This window comes from Numenius arquata, chromosome 2 (assembly GCF_964106895.1).
Source record: "Numenius arquata chromosome 2, bNumArq3.hap1.1, whole genome shotgun sequence".
NCBI lineage: Eukaryota > Metazoa > Chordata > Aves > Charadriiformes > Scolopacidae > Numenius > Numenius arquata.
Window position 1 is genome coordinate 36,826,531 of NC_133577.1, and position 17,715 is coordinate 36,844,245.

Here is a 17,715-nt window from a genome sequence, read left to right on the forward strand (position 1 = left end):
ACATACAGTGAATCTCATTTTATTTTGGACAGCATTAAAAGCAGAATAAAAAGGAATTGCCAGAATACATATGCCAGACTGTTTTCTTAGTCTGGCATCTTCCTATAGCACTGGCTTATATAATAAATTTCAGACAAAAGACCCAACATACTTAATATACGCAGACAATTATGCAATGCCTTACAGGAAGGAAACGCTTTTTCTTAACCCCAGCTGGCAATCATCTCATGCCCCTAGGCAAGACAGCTGATAGCCCTTGTACATTCCTGTTCTAGGTAGTGTAACTGCTGCTACTATTCTTATGCCTAGAGAATACCTACTTGCACAGACCACCGGAATTCAGCAGAATTAGGTCAAGCAGAGGTTAGGAGATTCGGCAATGACAAAACCTACCACTTGCTGCTAGCATGGCTTTTAACACCATCCTTCACAACACTCATTTTATTTTTTTTTAATTGCCAAGATAATTGAATTTATTTCTTATTTACTAATGTAAATTTATTTCTCTGCTTTAAATGTTTGCATATAGTCCAAGATCTATACATGTTGAATTAGCTTGATAAGGCTAGCAATTAATCCACTGGATGCACATATATGTACATACATGCATACATTAGCAGCTGAATGTTAAAAATCCTAAAACCAATATGGTGAATGCGACCTGCAGGCTCCTGGGGAACCCAGCAACTTCAGAAAGAGACAACATCGACTGCACGGATGATGTTAGAGAAGACAGCTGAATAAGAGATCCTTCACTTGCAATAATTAGAAATCTGCAGCCAACATGCTGTGGTGCATATCTACAGTAATGAGCTGGTAGTCCCATTCTGCACTAACAAACATTGGGGTTTTATGGTGGGTTTTTTTAGGGGGCTGGGAGGTCACCAAAATGTAGCCCAACTGTATCAGCTGCTATAGGGAAGTCTGCTCACGGCCGGTGCTACAGTTTGACCCCACAGGACAAGCATTCAACTAAATTCCCCAGGTACAAACTGAGGCTAGGAAAGGAAGGTCAAGATTCATAATCAAGGGAATTTGTCCTTTACTATTTTATATCCCTGCTCTACATTTATCTTTGATTTTCTTGTTACTGATCTGAGCAAAACAAATGCTAATAAAAACATCCCCTGCTCCTGGGAGCTGCTGACCCCCTCATGATTCAGGTAGTTACTTTGGAGCCAGATCCATGGACTTATCAAAGAATTTGCTGGGACAAAGAATATAACAGTGAATGCACTCTTAAAATAAAAATGAGACTGAATTCAAAGGAGTGTTTAACAATGGAAACTGGCCAGTGATGCATTCTGCTCTGTATCCCTTAGTTAACTGGGCTCATAAGAGCAAAGCTTGTTTTAATACAACAGAATATAGAATCAATCACTTTGGAGTAAGGAATGTATATTGCACTAGAAAGATGGGAGGTTATACCCTGGAGTTCAACAGTATTATAAAAGATAGCTTCATGAATGTGAAGTTCCTGAACAACAATGCAGTCAAGAGGTCAAGAAATCCTTAGTGTCCATACACGGAAGCACAATCAAGAAGGAGCTGGAAGATGTGGTCATTCCTGTTCACAGCATCAGCAAGACACCTACTACAATCCTGTTTCTAGTTCTTGCTCTTTAAGTCCAAAAGACGAATAAAAATGGGATGAGGTTCAGAAAAAGGTTATGCAAATAATATGATGGCTAGAAAAACGTATTTCATCAGAGGCTTAAGAAACTCAGTTTATTTGGTTTAACCAAGAAGCAGCAAAGAAATTATTTTACTCCAGACCTACATAGAAAAGTATCTAATTGTGAGTCTTTGATCTCAAAGCAAAGGTAACAGAAAATCCATGGATTTCTTGGAAGCTGAAACTAGTCAAATGGAGATTTGTAAGTAAATGCTGACACATAACTATCAAAGCAAATAATCTTTGCAGCGACTACCTGGTGTGCACAGTAAATTCTGTAGTCTTTAAAGCCTTTTCAGCAAGGCAAGGATAACATCTGGAAAGCAATGCTAATGCACAAATAGAAGCCATGGGTTTGATGCCCAGGCTCGTGAGTGAGCTGCTTTAGACTGCGCTGTGCAGAGGGGTGAGACTGCATCATCACTTTCCTTCTGGCAATTCTATTAAAAATATTCTACCAGTCCAAGGAACTACCACACTGAACAATCTACGCTACCCTAAGCCTACAGAATGAAAGACCTTCTAAAGCACTGTATGACCCTCCTTGCAGCAGAAGAGTGGTGGTCAAGGAGCCCAAGGCCTAGAGAAGAAAATAGTAGTATTACATCCCTGAGTAACTCCACACTTTTGAACACTGTAAGATACCATTCTTAATATTAATGAAATAGAAGAATATAGGAATGAAGACTCTATTAACAGTCAAACTACTATACAGGAGGGATACATTAAGGGTTCTTCCTCCCTTTCACATTAGTAGGGATATAGATGGCTAAGCTACCTGTAGGCAATTAAAATAATTACATAGTATATTTAAACACTGCAGTTAAACCTTAAAAAGACAAATGCATTAAGTTCTCTCCATCACTCTGATGTTTACTGTTTACACTGAGCATATATCAACTTCTTTGGATAAAGATGCAATGTTCTCTTTCAGGAGAGAGATCAACTAGCAAAACACAGGAAAAAGCAAATCTCTCACAAAAAAACCAAACAAAGTCTCAGCAGAATATTATCACCAGTTGTAAAGCACAGGCACACAAAGGTAAAAAAAAAAAAAAAAAAAAGTCATGCAACTTTAGCAACTGTCTGCAGTGCAACATTACCAGACCTGAGAGATACCAGGTGCTGTTAGCTGTTGTGGTAATTCACCTTTGGAATAACGCTATTTGTGTTATTGCGCAATAATAGAATGAACCAAACCAAAAGGTAAATGGGAAGAATGTAAGTGGCAAAAGGAATCAAATCGTACTGACAACAGTAGTAAACAATGCAATTAAATATGATAATTAAAAAGTGGAAAGAAAACAAGTACATTAGGCTGTATGTGCTATATTTGCTGTTTTTCTCAGCTTCAAATAATTTTTCTAACAGCAAAATCAGATAAATAAAAATATAGGAAAAAAACTGAAGTGAAGTAGGTGACAGTTTCACTTATTTTATTAATGAGATAGCACTCTTGTTACAAATAAATCTAATGGGTATTGTGTCATATCAGTGTCTGTGCACAACAGGCATAAATAAAAATTACGTATTACAATCTCACCTTATTGTATTTTCTTAATATCATTTTACTGTACTTTTGTATGATGCTTATAATATTAAGCAGAGCAGACTCTTAAAGAGATTCAGCATATAAAAATAGCCCCAAGATTATCAATACAGTCATTGGTAATTCTATTAGCCTCTCAAAATGAAAACAGAGTGGTTTGGGCTAAAGCAAACATAAATTGCTACTACATAAGCATAGAAAAAGAGAGCAAAAAATCCACAATTCATTCTTGTAATGTGTATCATTTCAGGGACAGTAGCAATGGAAAATAACCAGTGCTTACTCATGATACTGGACTCTTAAGTTCTCTCTCAGAACAGGTTTTCTTTTATCATTTACGTGGACAGTATGCAAAGGCTTCTACTCCTTGATGTAACATCAGGTTACCACCACAAGCAAACATACGTATCAATCACAGTAATTCTGGCAAATTAAAATCTGTATACAGTTGACTTTGCTGCAATATGACACTCTGAAAATTCAGAATTAGGTTTCCCAAGTATCAAAATTTCCTTAGTAGTATAAATTGCATAAGTATCACTATAATGCGCTATGCATTGTGAAAAAATAAGGGACTGGAATACTGGAAGGCCTATGAAAATTTTCAGTAGAAATGAAGCTAATTTGGTTGATTTCAGGAGGTATTCAACATTTGTCTTCATAAAGACTGATTTCAGCTGCTGATACTCACCATGTCTCAAGGTGTGGCCAAATACACCTACCTTGCCCTCCTGGAAGTCTTTTAATCCTACATGGCAAATGCTCAGCCTTTAAGTTCTTTAATACTACTCATGAAGAAAAGAGGCAGTTCTTTCCTATCACTGACAATCTAATTACTGAGGTTTAATAGTTAATACTTATTATCAGAAGGTTTCACACGTGCATGTCATATACAATAAATGCTTATGAGCACATCTGTGGAACAAGTTGTAAGTTGCTAAATTTAGTAGTAACCTATTGACTACTTTATGGACACTATAGGACTACATAAAGATTCATTAATTAGTTAATTATTGGGACTTTTTGTAGTCCTGCTTTAAAATGGAGTTTTTAGTATCAAATGTAGCCCTTTAACTACAAGTTTCTACAACATCCAATGGGATCTCTGTGCCCTATCATCTGACAAGCAATAAATAATGCTAGTACTATGACAAACAATAACACGTTCCACTCATTTCAAGGTTGAGAGACTAAATTAGGAATAATGAGTATTATTTAGTCATGTATCTATATGTTCTGCCATTCACTGGCTGCTTATAACCCCACCAGTTTTTCAGAGCTTGTCAGCAGCTGCTCACAGATCTTCAATCTTTACCAGATCAGGGCCATCATTCCCCAGTCTTTCATTACTGACCAGATTTGCCTACCTACACACAGAGGCGCTGGGTTATTTTAGATCTTTAATACAAAAGGAAACAAAACAAAACACCAAAACCAGCAGCAGTACGTCCCAATTCACAGAGACAATTGTGTACATTAGCATGAAGATACTGAACTTCTGCAATTAATATTTGTACGTTGTTTGTTTCTTTCATTAAATGACAGGATGTGTGTGCCTGTTTCGTTTGTGTGTTTACAGACATTTACCTGGAGAGAGAAACCAGGATCCTAGTCACAGCTCCAAGGACAGCAAATGCACTTTATCCAGCATCTGACTGATGGGGCATTGGAGCAGCATCCAAATGCCACTGGACAGCAGAGTCCAGCTCACCCTCCTACCTCTTTGAAGCCCAGATAAATATTTCACATCAGCTCCAATGAAAAGCAGGGGAATGCCACGACCTGGGTGGGTAGATGACCCAAGGATGCTCTCTGAGGAACTGGAAGGCATGGATTCAAACCCCCAAGGCTTTGATCACTGAACGCTTGAATTAGTTTCTTCCTCTTTAAGGTAACGTATGCAAAAGGAGGATACAGGTGGATATAAACTGATCTAACAGAGCTGGAAAGAGGATGGAGGAGATAAGAAGAATGATAAAGTTTTGGAAAGCTTTTGATATATGGAAATAGTAAATAGACTTCTCAGCCTGGAAAAGAGGCTGAGAGGAGATGACAGATTTATAAATTCATGAATAGCATGAAGAAGATCAGGAAATCAAAGCAGTCTGTGTTGTTTCAAATGAAAGAAGTAAGGAATATCCAATAAAGCAATCAAGCAGTGGATTTAAAATGAGCAAACGAAATGCTTTTTCATACAACACAAAAGTAAAGTGCAAACCCCATTGCTACAGGATGTTCTGTAGCAGACACATAAATAGGTTCAAAAAGGGATTAGATAAATTCACGGATGACAGGCCCATCAGGGGCATTAAACACAACCTAATGCAACCTCTGGCTCTGAAAGCCTCTGAACCACACAGCTGACAGAAGCGGGGATGACATATGAGGGGTGGGATCATCCTACTGCCACGTTTCTACGTGCTTTTTCCTGTGCGGTCACCAGATGCGCTGCTGAAGACAGACAAGCCCTTAGTTTGATCAAGGAAGACCATTCTTACATTTTGATACAGCACAAATATGATTGCAGCCCATGTTCTTTTTATAACCCAGATTGTCTGGTCTTGTTTTATCTGCCAGGATGAGAGGACGGTGTATCTGGAACTGTAGTATCTTCACAGCAAATTAGCCGCTCAGTTTATCAGTTGCTGAGTTTAGCTTCAGTGGTGAGTCACCTATACAAGCCAATTAGTTCATGTATACTCTTTCACCATAACCATTATGGTTTCATTAACCTTCCTCGAGCACCTGCCAAAGCCCTAGTCCTGTTATCAATAAGAAAGCTGGCAAAATTGGAAAGCTGCTTTTAATCTCCTGCATTTTTGTTGAAAAAAATCAACATCAAAGTTGCTGTCTTCTCAAATAACTCAGTGCTTCTTGCAGTCTCCTGACATTTAAGGGCACATTCTCTAGTTAAATTAATGCCAGCAGCGCTGACTGCAATCTCCTTTTATAACTTCATGCTGTGCCATGTTATCTATCACTTTCCCTACAAAAATAAATTGATCATATACTTTTACAGACGTACAGTCCTTTTTTTTTTTTTTTTTTAATGGCTCACTGCCCATTTATCCCCCAATATGAACAAAAAATAAAAACAAGCAGCCTGGTAGCATGTCCAAAGAACTGTTGACTTCATCTTCCAAGCACAGGAAAACTAGCAGAGGTGACATCTCCTTTAGAAGAATGTCCTGCTCAGAGCCCCAGTCTCGCATCACAACAGCTATTCAGCTAATGTTGCTCCGTGAACTATGACTGCAACGGCACAACACAGAGTGAGAACAGCTTTCAGAGACTGCAGCCCAACCTGACAGAGACTGCACAGCAAAAACAAATGAGCAGGCGCTGGCAGGGCTCAGCTCTGGGTATTTTTTCTTGGACAGCCCCCTCGTGTAAGCCGTGGCAATCGCCTGATGGCAGGAGGGCTTCCTCTCTGCCAGGTGAAGGTCCTGCAACAAACTATGTTGTGTATCTCTGCAGGGACCCAAACATCACTTCCCAAGACAAACGTGTCTGCAGCCAGTCTAGCAACATCAGGCACCTATTTCAGCATTCAGTTCCATCAGGTTCACTTGTGATGCAGAGGGCAAACATGAGTCAATATTGATGCAGCCCATCCACAGAAACTGCCACTTACGTTGGAGAAGGTCTTGTAACAAACCCACTTTGTCCGCTAAACCCAGGCAAGTTGTCACTTGAAGGAAAAACAACAACTAAGTAATAGTCTGCTTGTTACCAAAGAAAGGCCTCTGCTTTGTTTATAACCATATGCTAACTAAAATGTTGTTTGCTTCCTACTAACCTTCTTACTGTGTGAGAAAATGGTTAGTCACCGAGCTGATAGTGATAAGGATGGGAAAACAAGAAGTAGTTAATCACTTCAGGGTTCTCTCACATGTCAAAGTACGTACTCCTATACCAATTAAGACAGAGCTGTGGCTACTTCAAGGAACATCTTTATCACCCTCAAGAAGCTAGCAAACTTACAGGAAACTTCTACTGTCCTGAGATGACTCAATACCATTAAAGGATAATGTGAGGAAGGGTATCCCTTACCTAAACGACCACCGAGGAACTCACACCTGCACAGAAGTGTTTTGCCAACACTGCAAAATTTAATACACATGTGCAAAAAGGGCTATTCAGTCATCTTAATGAATACATAAGCCCAGGTGGAGTAATGTATTAAGTAGGTGGAATTACGAGAAACTTTTGTGTATAAATAATGGGTGAATATCCCCGGTAAGGAGTGCTAGATTTGTGGATTTCCACCTAGCACCTGACGTTAAATATAGCACTATCTCCTCTCTAAACTCTCTAAGTGCTTTTATTTCAGGTAATATGCTGAAAGAAAAAGCAGGCTGATTTGCTGGAAAAAGAAAAAAAAAAGCACTGAAAGTCTTCCTTGCCTTCACCTTTCTTCAGAATCAAGCCATATCTAGTCATACCCAAGAAAAGAAGGCACAAAAAAAAAGAGTGATCAGAATTATTGTCTCCTTTCCTTTTAGTTAGATCATTCATTTTGAATCCCGGACTCGTGGTATTTTGCTTTTTGTTAAGAATGTAGGAATCAAGTTAATTGTCAGTAGAGCTGATAAAACTCCTTCTCTCACCCTGCATTACATAGGATCTTTTGGGTGATACACCTGCAAAGCATTTTTATCTTCATTTCACCCTGATGAGGAACTGGCAACAAAATGATTTTGTGCCATCACAAATCATATGCATTTCAGTCCATTTCTCATCTGAATAAAGACAAAAATAATTTTCACAATTATGTTTTACAGCAAAATCTGAAAAAAAATGTTTCCAGTTTTGCTATGCAGAGTGTTTACATCAATTTTTTATACATAATTTCCCTCTGTAAGGACTGTGCAATAGACTTTTTCTTGCAACACTTCAGAAGATGTTAAACTCAAGTTTAATTTGCAAGTGTGTCCCCCACCCGCTGTTTTGTGAATTGTTTTTTCTCTGACAGGCTCCAACTACACAGAGTACTCCCCATTGCACTGGACACTCCACGAGCACAGATGGAAACCAGGGCCGGGTCTCAAGCATCCAAAGCCAGGAGCTCAGAGGTCTACCCCTTATTTAATTTCCATTCTGAATTCAATGTATAGCTTCTCCAGCAGATCCGAGCCCCGGCACTTAAGTTTAAGTTCAGGTGAGTCTGTCTTGGAGTATCTCATTTGTGGGTGGAAGCAGACACCTTTGGGACAATGTGCAATCTCAGGAGCGTACAGGAAATGGTGGTCCACTGTCTTTCGCCTGTGGTGGCAGCGTGGCCAATAACCCATATCTTGGGCTGGGGACATGGGAGAGCCGTGCTCCATTTCTTGCTCTCACATGGCCTCTTGGCCAGTCTTGGGCAAGTCACTTCCACTCCCTGTGCTTCAGTTCTTCTAACTGCAGAGCAGGTAATGGGAATGACATTCGCAAAGCATTCAGAGAACTAGATGCTTCATCATCACCTTCCCCATATCGTTTACATTTGACCTCTTAATACTGGTGCTCTCAACTTCAGAGTTATTAGAGGACAGGAAGGAAAGCAGGTTGAGCTCCTCTGTAACTGACATAACTTTTAAAACATTTTCTCATCTGTTGGGCCCGATTCTTCAGAATTTCATCAGATATGCCCCTGGGTAAATCCAGCCAGCCCTGATTAAATGGGAATTCATTCAGAAAGGCAGAGCTGAGAACTATTGTGCTGTCACAACCACTGGAATAACTCTTGATTTACAGAAATGGAAATGGAAACCAGGCCCAGGGTCTCTAATTGCTGAGCTGAGATCCTGCCAGACAAGAAAAGAGCATTAACTGGACAAAGCTGAAGTCCTTAATATGCTGCCAATACTTCCTGTCCCCCAAGACTGCAAAACTGGATGCTTCACTTACACTTCTTAACTGTTGTGTTTTTCAGAAGAGCTTCTAGGACATGCAGTTTAGACAGCTTTTATGGGAAAGAATACCAGGACTCTGGACAGTAAAGTAACATTCAACATCAGCCACCAAGTCACCTCAATCTGCAACCAAGAACACACCTTTTGAAAGATATGTCAGAATCATGATTCACATATTTAAAATAGAGTGAAATACCTTCTAATTAACCCAGTGTCAAGGTAATAAAAGGTGATAGCATACTCATATTATGGTATAAATTATGCAACAAAATACAGTAAAGCAGACACCACCCCCCCAGGATTAGTAAAACTTTTCTACCCAACTTGACATATTTATGAAATCTTGCGTGTTACTGATCCTTAGAGTCAACAGTCTGAAACTGCATCATACCCCCCTATATTAGTAAATTAGAACCACACAAAATTTGGCTTTTGTAAAAAAATAACAGGCTTAGTGTAAAATAAGCTTTTCTTTTTTGAAATGCATTACATGATGTTGTTAAATAGACCTCACTCTTTCTATCGTTTTATTTTGGGGGTAATATAATTTATGCCACTTTGGCACTACTCCAGCAAAGCACTTATGAAAGATCTTCATCTTTAAGCATATGACTAGTCCTGCTGAAGTCAACAAGAAGTCAATTATTCCTCTACTTAAAACTAAGCATGTGCTTAAGGACCTTGGTAGATCCAGCTCTTTATGAAGAGAAGGATTAGGAGAGTCTCTTCTAACTGCGTAAAAGTGAGTAGCACAGGAAGGGCCAGAGCCTGCCGATATTTTGTGCTATCTACGTGTCTCAGCAGAGGTGAAACACAGAAATCCATCTGCCAGACATCACCGAGTTTCACTTTGGGATACTGGTTCTGGGTTGTGTGTGGGCATGTTTCAACCTGTGTTCTGGCTAAGACAACCCACTATATAGTTACAGCAGTTCAGAGGTAGTGCTTTTTATAAGATGAGCTTGTTCAGTGAGATATGGAGGAGCAGGTTTCTATGCCAGCCTGAAAAAAGATGGGGAAAGACATGGTTAAAAGGTGATAGAAGTGAAGAAAGAAAAAAAGCTCCTTCATTTCAGAAAAAACACCTGTGTTGTGGTAAGTAGACTGAAAACTGCTAGCTTCACAAAAGAAAATCCTAGAGAAAGAAACGGATATTTTGCTACCAGCGGGAATCATATTTGTCTAAGTCTGCAAAGCAAAACCATGATGTAATTGCAGTCTATGTTAGCACCAGCGCCAGCTGAACACAGTTAGCGTGGCAACAGCAGCAGGAAGACACAGGAGCGTGACCTTTAAGGCAGAGCTAGCAATCGGCGTACAGACCCGGGTCTGTACTTCAACAGCTAGATGTGCTGAAGATCCTGTTACTGCCGTTCCACTCAGTCCTTCACTGGCAGCATTAAGCTAACCTAACAAACCCTGCACTTACCATTTGTGAAATGGAGCTTGATGCAGCACACTGACTTACAAAAATCAGACAAAATTGTATTCATGCTAGGGCCGGGTTGCTTTTTAACCACAGTGTTTTTGGAGACGCACTAAATTTCCTTATAAAGTTCCTTCATCCTGTACAAAGCAAACTGCAGGATCAGGACTTGTAGCCCTTAATCCCTGTCAGGTTTGAGACCATGCAGACTGGCTTTGGCAACAATGGCACTTTTTGACGTGTTGTTCCCCTCCCACACAGCATGGGTCTCCTACCGATCTCAGGCCAGCCGGCTGAACTAATCCTCATGGCTCTCCTTAACCGCTACTCTGAGACAAAAATCACACTCGGGGTACAACAGTGAACAGCTCTATATGTTTCCAGTCGTACTGAAAGGGGTCACCATGATTTAAATACACACTGGAAGCACAGTCCAACTGACTGCATTGTTTAATGAATCCAGCTTCTTCAATATATGTAGAGACACTGTTCTCTGAGTTCAAGTACGTGTGCAGCATTTCAGTTTAACCTAAATATTCTTTGTTTTCTTGGCACAAATATGATTACACATAAAACAATTCTTTAGATTTTCTTCCTAAAAAATTCCCAACTATACACATCAAGCCAAGGATGCTGCCTACTTACAGAACCCAGTTCCACAGCTTGCATCCTTGACTACTACTTCAGCACAAGGTTTTGCTAGCAGAGAGCTGTGCCCAGTTCATCTGAACGTTGACATAGTTCAGGGTCTTGCAGGCTGTATTTTAAATGTGAAGCTTCATTTCTAAGCGTTGCTGGAAACAGTAACTTCACTGTTGCATGTATGACTCCAGCAGGTGCAGCTTATACTGTACAAATAAGCTGAGTCACTGCTCATGAGTAACAAAGAAAAATCAGCAGTCTCTCAACCTGTCAGAAAGACCTAACAAATTTCAATTAGAACTGCCAACAAAAACTAAAAGCCTCAAGAGAAAGGTGAGAAATATATGCACGGTTAAAAAAAAAAAAAAAAAAAAAATAAAGAGACTCCATGGCAGATTGAGCCTAAAATCAGATTAATGGATTATTTTTCTGCAATATCTATTACACCCCAATGTGACAGATCTTCCAGATGTGCTGAGAAAAGATGACACAATATTACAGATTGCAAGCACTGCATGTGTGATTAAAGAAAATCCTTTTGGAAAACATGCACAGTTATTACATTTCAAATGTTCAAAAATAGTAATATTTGGCCTTCTTTCAATAATAGCCTGAAAACACACCTCACTGTAAAACTGCAAATACAATTTAAATGCTGAATAGAACAAAACAGGCTTGACTGCTGAAAAACAGTCTCATTCATACAGTACGGTGCAGGTGATAGGATTACTGGTTTTAGATTTACTTTTGGATTCTTCACCCACAGATTACTGAAAGGCTTTTTTTTTTTTCCTTTTTTGGAGAAACAGTCCAGCACTTAGCAACCACTGACCTTTACAGATTTTTAATGCCACAGTGCTTTATAAAACAGAACTCTGTTCCAAAATATAGAGCTAACAGCTGCCACGAAACAGGTAAAAGGACCTAAACATTCAGGGCCAGACAGTCAGCTGAAGGCAATCAGCTCTGTTCAACTGAAATGAATGGATTTTTGCCTTTTTAAACTAGCTGAGGGTCTGGCACGCAAGCTCCAAGTCAGAAAACCTCAGGCAGGCTGTCTTCAACTCCCTAAAAATGACCATGCATCAGATAAACACAGAAATGAAGCACAGGGTCAGTGTGGTTTGATCAGCTTGTACCAGCTGACTTCCTACTTTATCCCTTTAAAGTAAACCATTCATTTGCAGAATTCTAGCCTGCAAATTTAAAAAAAAAAAAAAGAAAAAGAAATGACTTGGTTGAAATATTCCCAGTGACTCACACACACAAAAATGAAATAAAAAACTGCTCAGTTCTTCCATAGGGATCCTGCAACTGAAGAAATGAACAGAAGTGATGACGAATACTGAGCCCCAGCCTTTCATAGGGAAAAGCTTTATACTTTCCCTTCTCCTTTGTGGCAAGAAATCCCATGCAGAAAAGCCTGGCTTCTGCAGGGCTGTCAGCTGTGCAGGGCTGCTGGTCCTGATTCGGAGCACCCTTGGCAGCAGAGCTGCAAGGGCCCGAGGTCAAACCCTGCATCTCTACATCTTGGCCAAGGATGGGGACAGAAAGAAGCTGGAGTGAACTCCTTCACACCCGCTCCTGCTGACCGGACACAATGAAATGCCCCTGTTTATTCTGTTTCACAGATCTTGTTAATTCAGGACAGAGCTCTCTGCAGAGTAAGATCAGAGCACACTAGGATAAATCAGAAGTGTGTATTTATAATCTCTGCCTTATGATAAGTTAGCAGCACATACCAGTTTTTCCTTGAAATAAGTCTGAAAGGGAGGAACAGATGTCAACCTGAAAGTGTAAGAGTATTTGTAAGAGAATTGTCCTGTGTTTTATCATTAGGCATAAATGCTTTGCATTTATGTGTGCCTCCACTTTCCCTCTTTAAAGGCCATCGTGCAAGCCAGCTGTAACTGGGAGAGCACAATCTAATTTCTATTTCATTTCCTTTCTAAACCAATATAACCAAAACACAGGTATAGTGTTCCTCTCCATTCTCACCATGCTAAAGGCACTGTATTTGCATTATTATGTCCACACCTTTCCTGAGGTACCTTGCTGAAAGGATATCCAAAGTCACTGTGCAGAACTCCTTACTCCAAGGCAATTGAAAGCGCTCAGGCTCTCTCCTGACCTGATTGGTAGTTTTGCCTCCGGAAGGCTTAACAGAGCCTGTCATTATGTATGTGATATATCCTACCATAATTAATTCCCTCAGGGAATAACATCCAGAGGAAGCACAGTTCAAACACACAGCATACACCTGAAATACGACATTTTGAATCAGATTCCCAACACCAAGATGCATCCATGGAAGATCTGACATTTTTATTTTCCTCGACTGTAGATAATGGCATAAACTAAATCCTGTCCTAAAGAGACTGGCTTAAAAACTGTTGAAACATACAGATAAAAATCAGTGTTCTTTGTTCTTGAACAGATTTGATTTAATTCATTAGAAATCCAGAAGGTGTTTAAAATTACCATGTGCCATTTAATATAAAATGAACTAATAGCTTCCTTCAGCCTTAGTGGAAAAGACTCAGAGCTGTAATCCTTTTTCAAATAATTACCCTGTTCATCAGGCTTCAGCGCAAGATGACTCCAAGCAGAAGTGAAATGGAGAGACCGGCTGTGAAAGCCTCAGTATATACACATACCAAGCTGAATGGTGATGAGAGCACTTTGCAAGCGTTTATCAAGTCACAGGCCTGAATTATGCTAAAATTAGAACTGAGAGGGAAGGGCAAGAGCATGTGAAAGTATCAAGTCTGTCTACCATATAACAGGGTCTTTGGAGAAAAAAGGTAGGGAGGGTGGGCGGGGATGCTGACTGGGTGAGGTAGCTCCTCAAAGCAACAGCAGTGAATTAATGCTTTCACACACATAACCTGTGGTTTTGACTCAACTATGAGCTGCTTTGTGTGGCTACCCAGGGAAATGAGCTTGTAGAGAAGGGAAAGTTAGTGGCTGACAAAGAGCTGGCACAGCTTACCCTGCCTCAGGACGCATGCACGAATATTTCACTTGTGCAATTCCAGGACAGTACAACTATATCCTTACTCAGGATAACTATAGCGTTTGCTACCCAGTGCTCAAGGAAATCCTGCATCAGTTTGCACCAATGAGTCTCTCCAACAGAAATGGCAACACAAAATCCAACATGCTGACTAAATATTACTCCTTGAGGTTAAGTCCTGTACAGAGTATTCAGGACAGCAGTCAATAAACTTCTTGGGCATCTTTTTCCTGGAGGCCCCGGAGAAGTTAGTAAAAGCACAGGCATGTGAGCTGCAGTGCACTTTTAGCATGAATGAGACAGAGAATTAATTAATTTGGAGAAACATCAGCTCTGCTGGAAATTGACAGATTCCTTAATGCATCCGACCAGTGATTGCTTATGGCATGACTGATTTTTTTTTCCCTGTGTGTTTTTCTTCCACTTTGTTCCTTATTTATAATGAGGTTCTACAGTAGCTACATTTGGCAGATTTTGTATAGATACAGGCTTTTCCATTAAATTTTCCCCAATCCCCTTTTCCTCCCACTCTATGCCAAGATCACAGCTCTATCTGTCAGGTCTCTCCAGGTATAAATTTATTTTTCAGGTAATACCTGCCATTCAGTCAGCCTCAATGCAGAATTTTTAGTGTGGTTCCAGTTACCCAAACAGTTTCATTTCTCCATTGAAAACCGTAAACAATAATGTAATATGCTTGATTCACTCAAATCTGGAGAAGTTTGCTTTGGTAAATCTTCAGATCCACATATTCCAGATTGCCATTTCTTCTGAGCAGTTTGCTGTTTCAAATGGATACAAATTCTGATATTTATATTCAGGATTACAACCAACAGACAACTGAAGTGTCAAGTACAAAAATACCACCTTTGCAAAGCCACTGCATCACAACAACTGTAGCGCATAAATTCCCAAGTCCATAAAAGCTATCATCTAGACACTACTTAAGTCGTAGAACACATCATCTACTTGGTTTGTTCTGTAAAACAGTTCTGTAGGAGTTAACCCAGCAAAGACTACCCTGGGAAATGGATTAAACCACTGAAACATTTCCCCTCTCCGTTAAACTGTGTGTTCCCTCTTGTTAAACCGGCAAATCGCATTGATGGGGTGGCCTGGTGTGGCTTGATGCAGCTCTGCAGCACTGTGAACTGCTCCATCCTGACTTAAGAAACCATGCTTCACTGCGGGCAGCATCTGCAGCAGCAGACAGGAGAGGCTCTGTTCAGATATACCAGCCCTCCCTGCCTAAAGGGTGTGAGACTCCCTGTGTAACTGAGAAAACACAGCCAGGGCACTGGACTCATCCCTTCCTCTCCTCTCCCATGAGTCGTGCCTCCAGAAACATCCATGTGACAAATTTTTCTTTTGTTGCCATAAATAAAAGTTAAACTGCAACTTACCTTGTCCAGTGAGTCATTCCATGGTTTATTATTGCTACTCAAGAGGCAGGCCTAAGTTACAGGAGCGAAAGAAATACTTCGACTGCTCTAAGTTGTGTCTTCGCTTGGGTCCTCAGCCCATTTTTCTTAAGTTTTAGAGCACAGCCCAGTCCTACAGCACCTATGACTACTTTTTATGAGCATGGTGGACTGGCAGAAGAAGGAAGGGACAACTTTAGCCGCAGCAATTACAGCTGCGTCTCAGGCTTCTGTACCCATGGAACTGAGCTATGCTGGCTGCTGTATTGCAATCTGGTTTGAACACTACTACCATCCTGCAGGAAACCGCTATCTACAGCTTTGGGAATTTTGTTCTAGAGGATCCAAGGGATGAACCTGTCCAATCCACAAGCATCAGTCTGCAAACCACAAATCACGAGCACAGTTATGCAGGAGACACTGTGCAGAAACTGCTGTACTCTTAGAGCCACAAAGTTAAATGCTCTTGGGAAAACACCACAAATTGATGTGATGTAGAATGAAGCCTGAAACTTACTGCCTACATTAACTCATCCTATTATTAATTTATTAAAACAGAGAGAAAGGCAAAAGTTGAGTTTTTCATTAATAATCCTAACCAGACTGTGCAACAAAGATGGAAAACCCGGCCAGTCCTACTAATTTTAGAATGTTTCTATTATGGGATTTAGTGCTGTAGCGGATTTAGGGGGAGTTAAAAAAAAAATCTTTCCAACCACCAAATGAAAGAGGTGTATTCAGTTGTATCTGGCAAGCTTTCTTTAACCATCTTGAACTAAACTGCTTTTATTTGGGTTTTTAAGATTACATTTGTCACCTTAAGATTAATCCTTTATAATACCTGTCCCACCCCTTGTTAGGATCATTAATTCATTTTAAATCATAGAATCATAGAACGGTTAAAGTTGGAAGGGACCTTGAAGATCATCGAGTTCCAACCCACCTGCCATGGGCACGGACACCTCCACTAGAGCAGGCTGCTCAAAGCCCCATCCAGCCTGGCCTTAAACACTTCCAGGGATGGGGCATCCACAACTTCCCTGGGCAACCTGTTCCAGTGCTTCACCACCCTCACAGTAAAGAATTTCCTCCTAATATCTAATCTGAATCTCCCCTCTTCCGATTTAAAACCATTACCCCTTGTCCTATCACTACATCTCCTGACAAAGAGTCCCTCTCCGGCTCTCCTGCAGGCTCCCTTCAGATATTGGAAGGCTGCTATGAGGTCTCCCCGGAGCCTTCTCTTCTCCAGGCTGAACAACCCCAGCTCTCTCAGCCTGTCTTCATAGCAGAGGTGCTCCAGCCCTCTGATCATCTTCGTGGCCCTCCGCTGGACCCGCTCCAACAGGTCCATGTCCTTCCTGTGTTGAGGACTCCAGAGCTGGACACAGTATTCCAGGTGCAGTCTCACGAGCGCAGAGTAGAGGGGTAGAATCACCTCCCGCGACCTGCTGGCCACACTTCTCTTGATGCAGCCCAGGATCCGGTTGGCTTTCTGGGCTGCCAGTGTGCGCTGCCGGCTCATGTTGAACTTCTCATCCACCAACACCCCCAAGTCCTTCTCCTCAGGGTTGCTCTCCAGCCATTCTCCGCCCAATCTGTATTTGTGCCTGGGATTGCCACATCCCAGGTGCAGGACCCTGCACTTGGCCTGAACTTCATGCGATTTGCACGAGCCCATCTCTCAAGCCTGTCCAGGTCCCTCTGGATGGCATCCCTTGCCTCCAGCGTGTCTACCGTGCCACCAAGCTTGGTGTCGTCGGCAAACTTGCTGAGGGTGCACTCTATCCCACTGTCCATGTCTCCGACAAAGATGTTGAACAGCACTGGTCCCAGTACCGGCCCCTGAGGAACTCCACTCGTCACTGGCTGCCAATTGGACGTTGAACCATTGACTACAACCCTTTGAGTGCGGCCATTCAGCCAGTTCCTTATCCACCGAGTGGTCCATCCATCGAACCCATGACTTTCCAATTTTGAGACCAGGATGTCGTGCGGGACAGTGTCAAACGCTTTGCATAAGTCCAGGTAGATGACGTCTGTTGCTCTGCCCTTGTCCACCAAGCCTGTGGCAGTATTGTAAAAGGCC

General features: G+C 41.1%; 1 protein-coding gene across 2 annotated transcripts in view; it reads right to left on the minus strand.

The window, feature by feature from the left end:
• The window catches only part of TTC7A (tetratricopeptide repeat domain 7A), a 182,558-nt gene that overhangs the window by 62,347 nt on the left and 102,496 nt on the right, over window positions 1-17,715 (minus strand). The window lies entirely within an intron of this gene.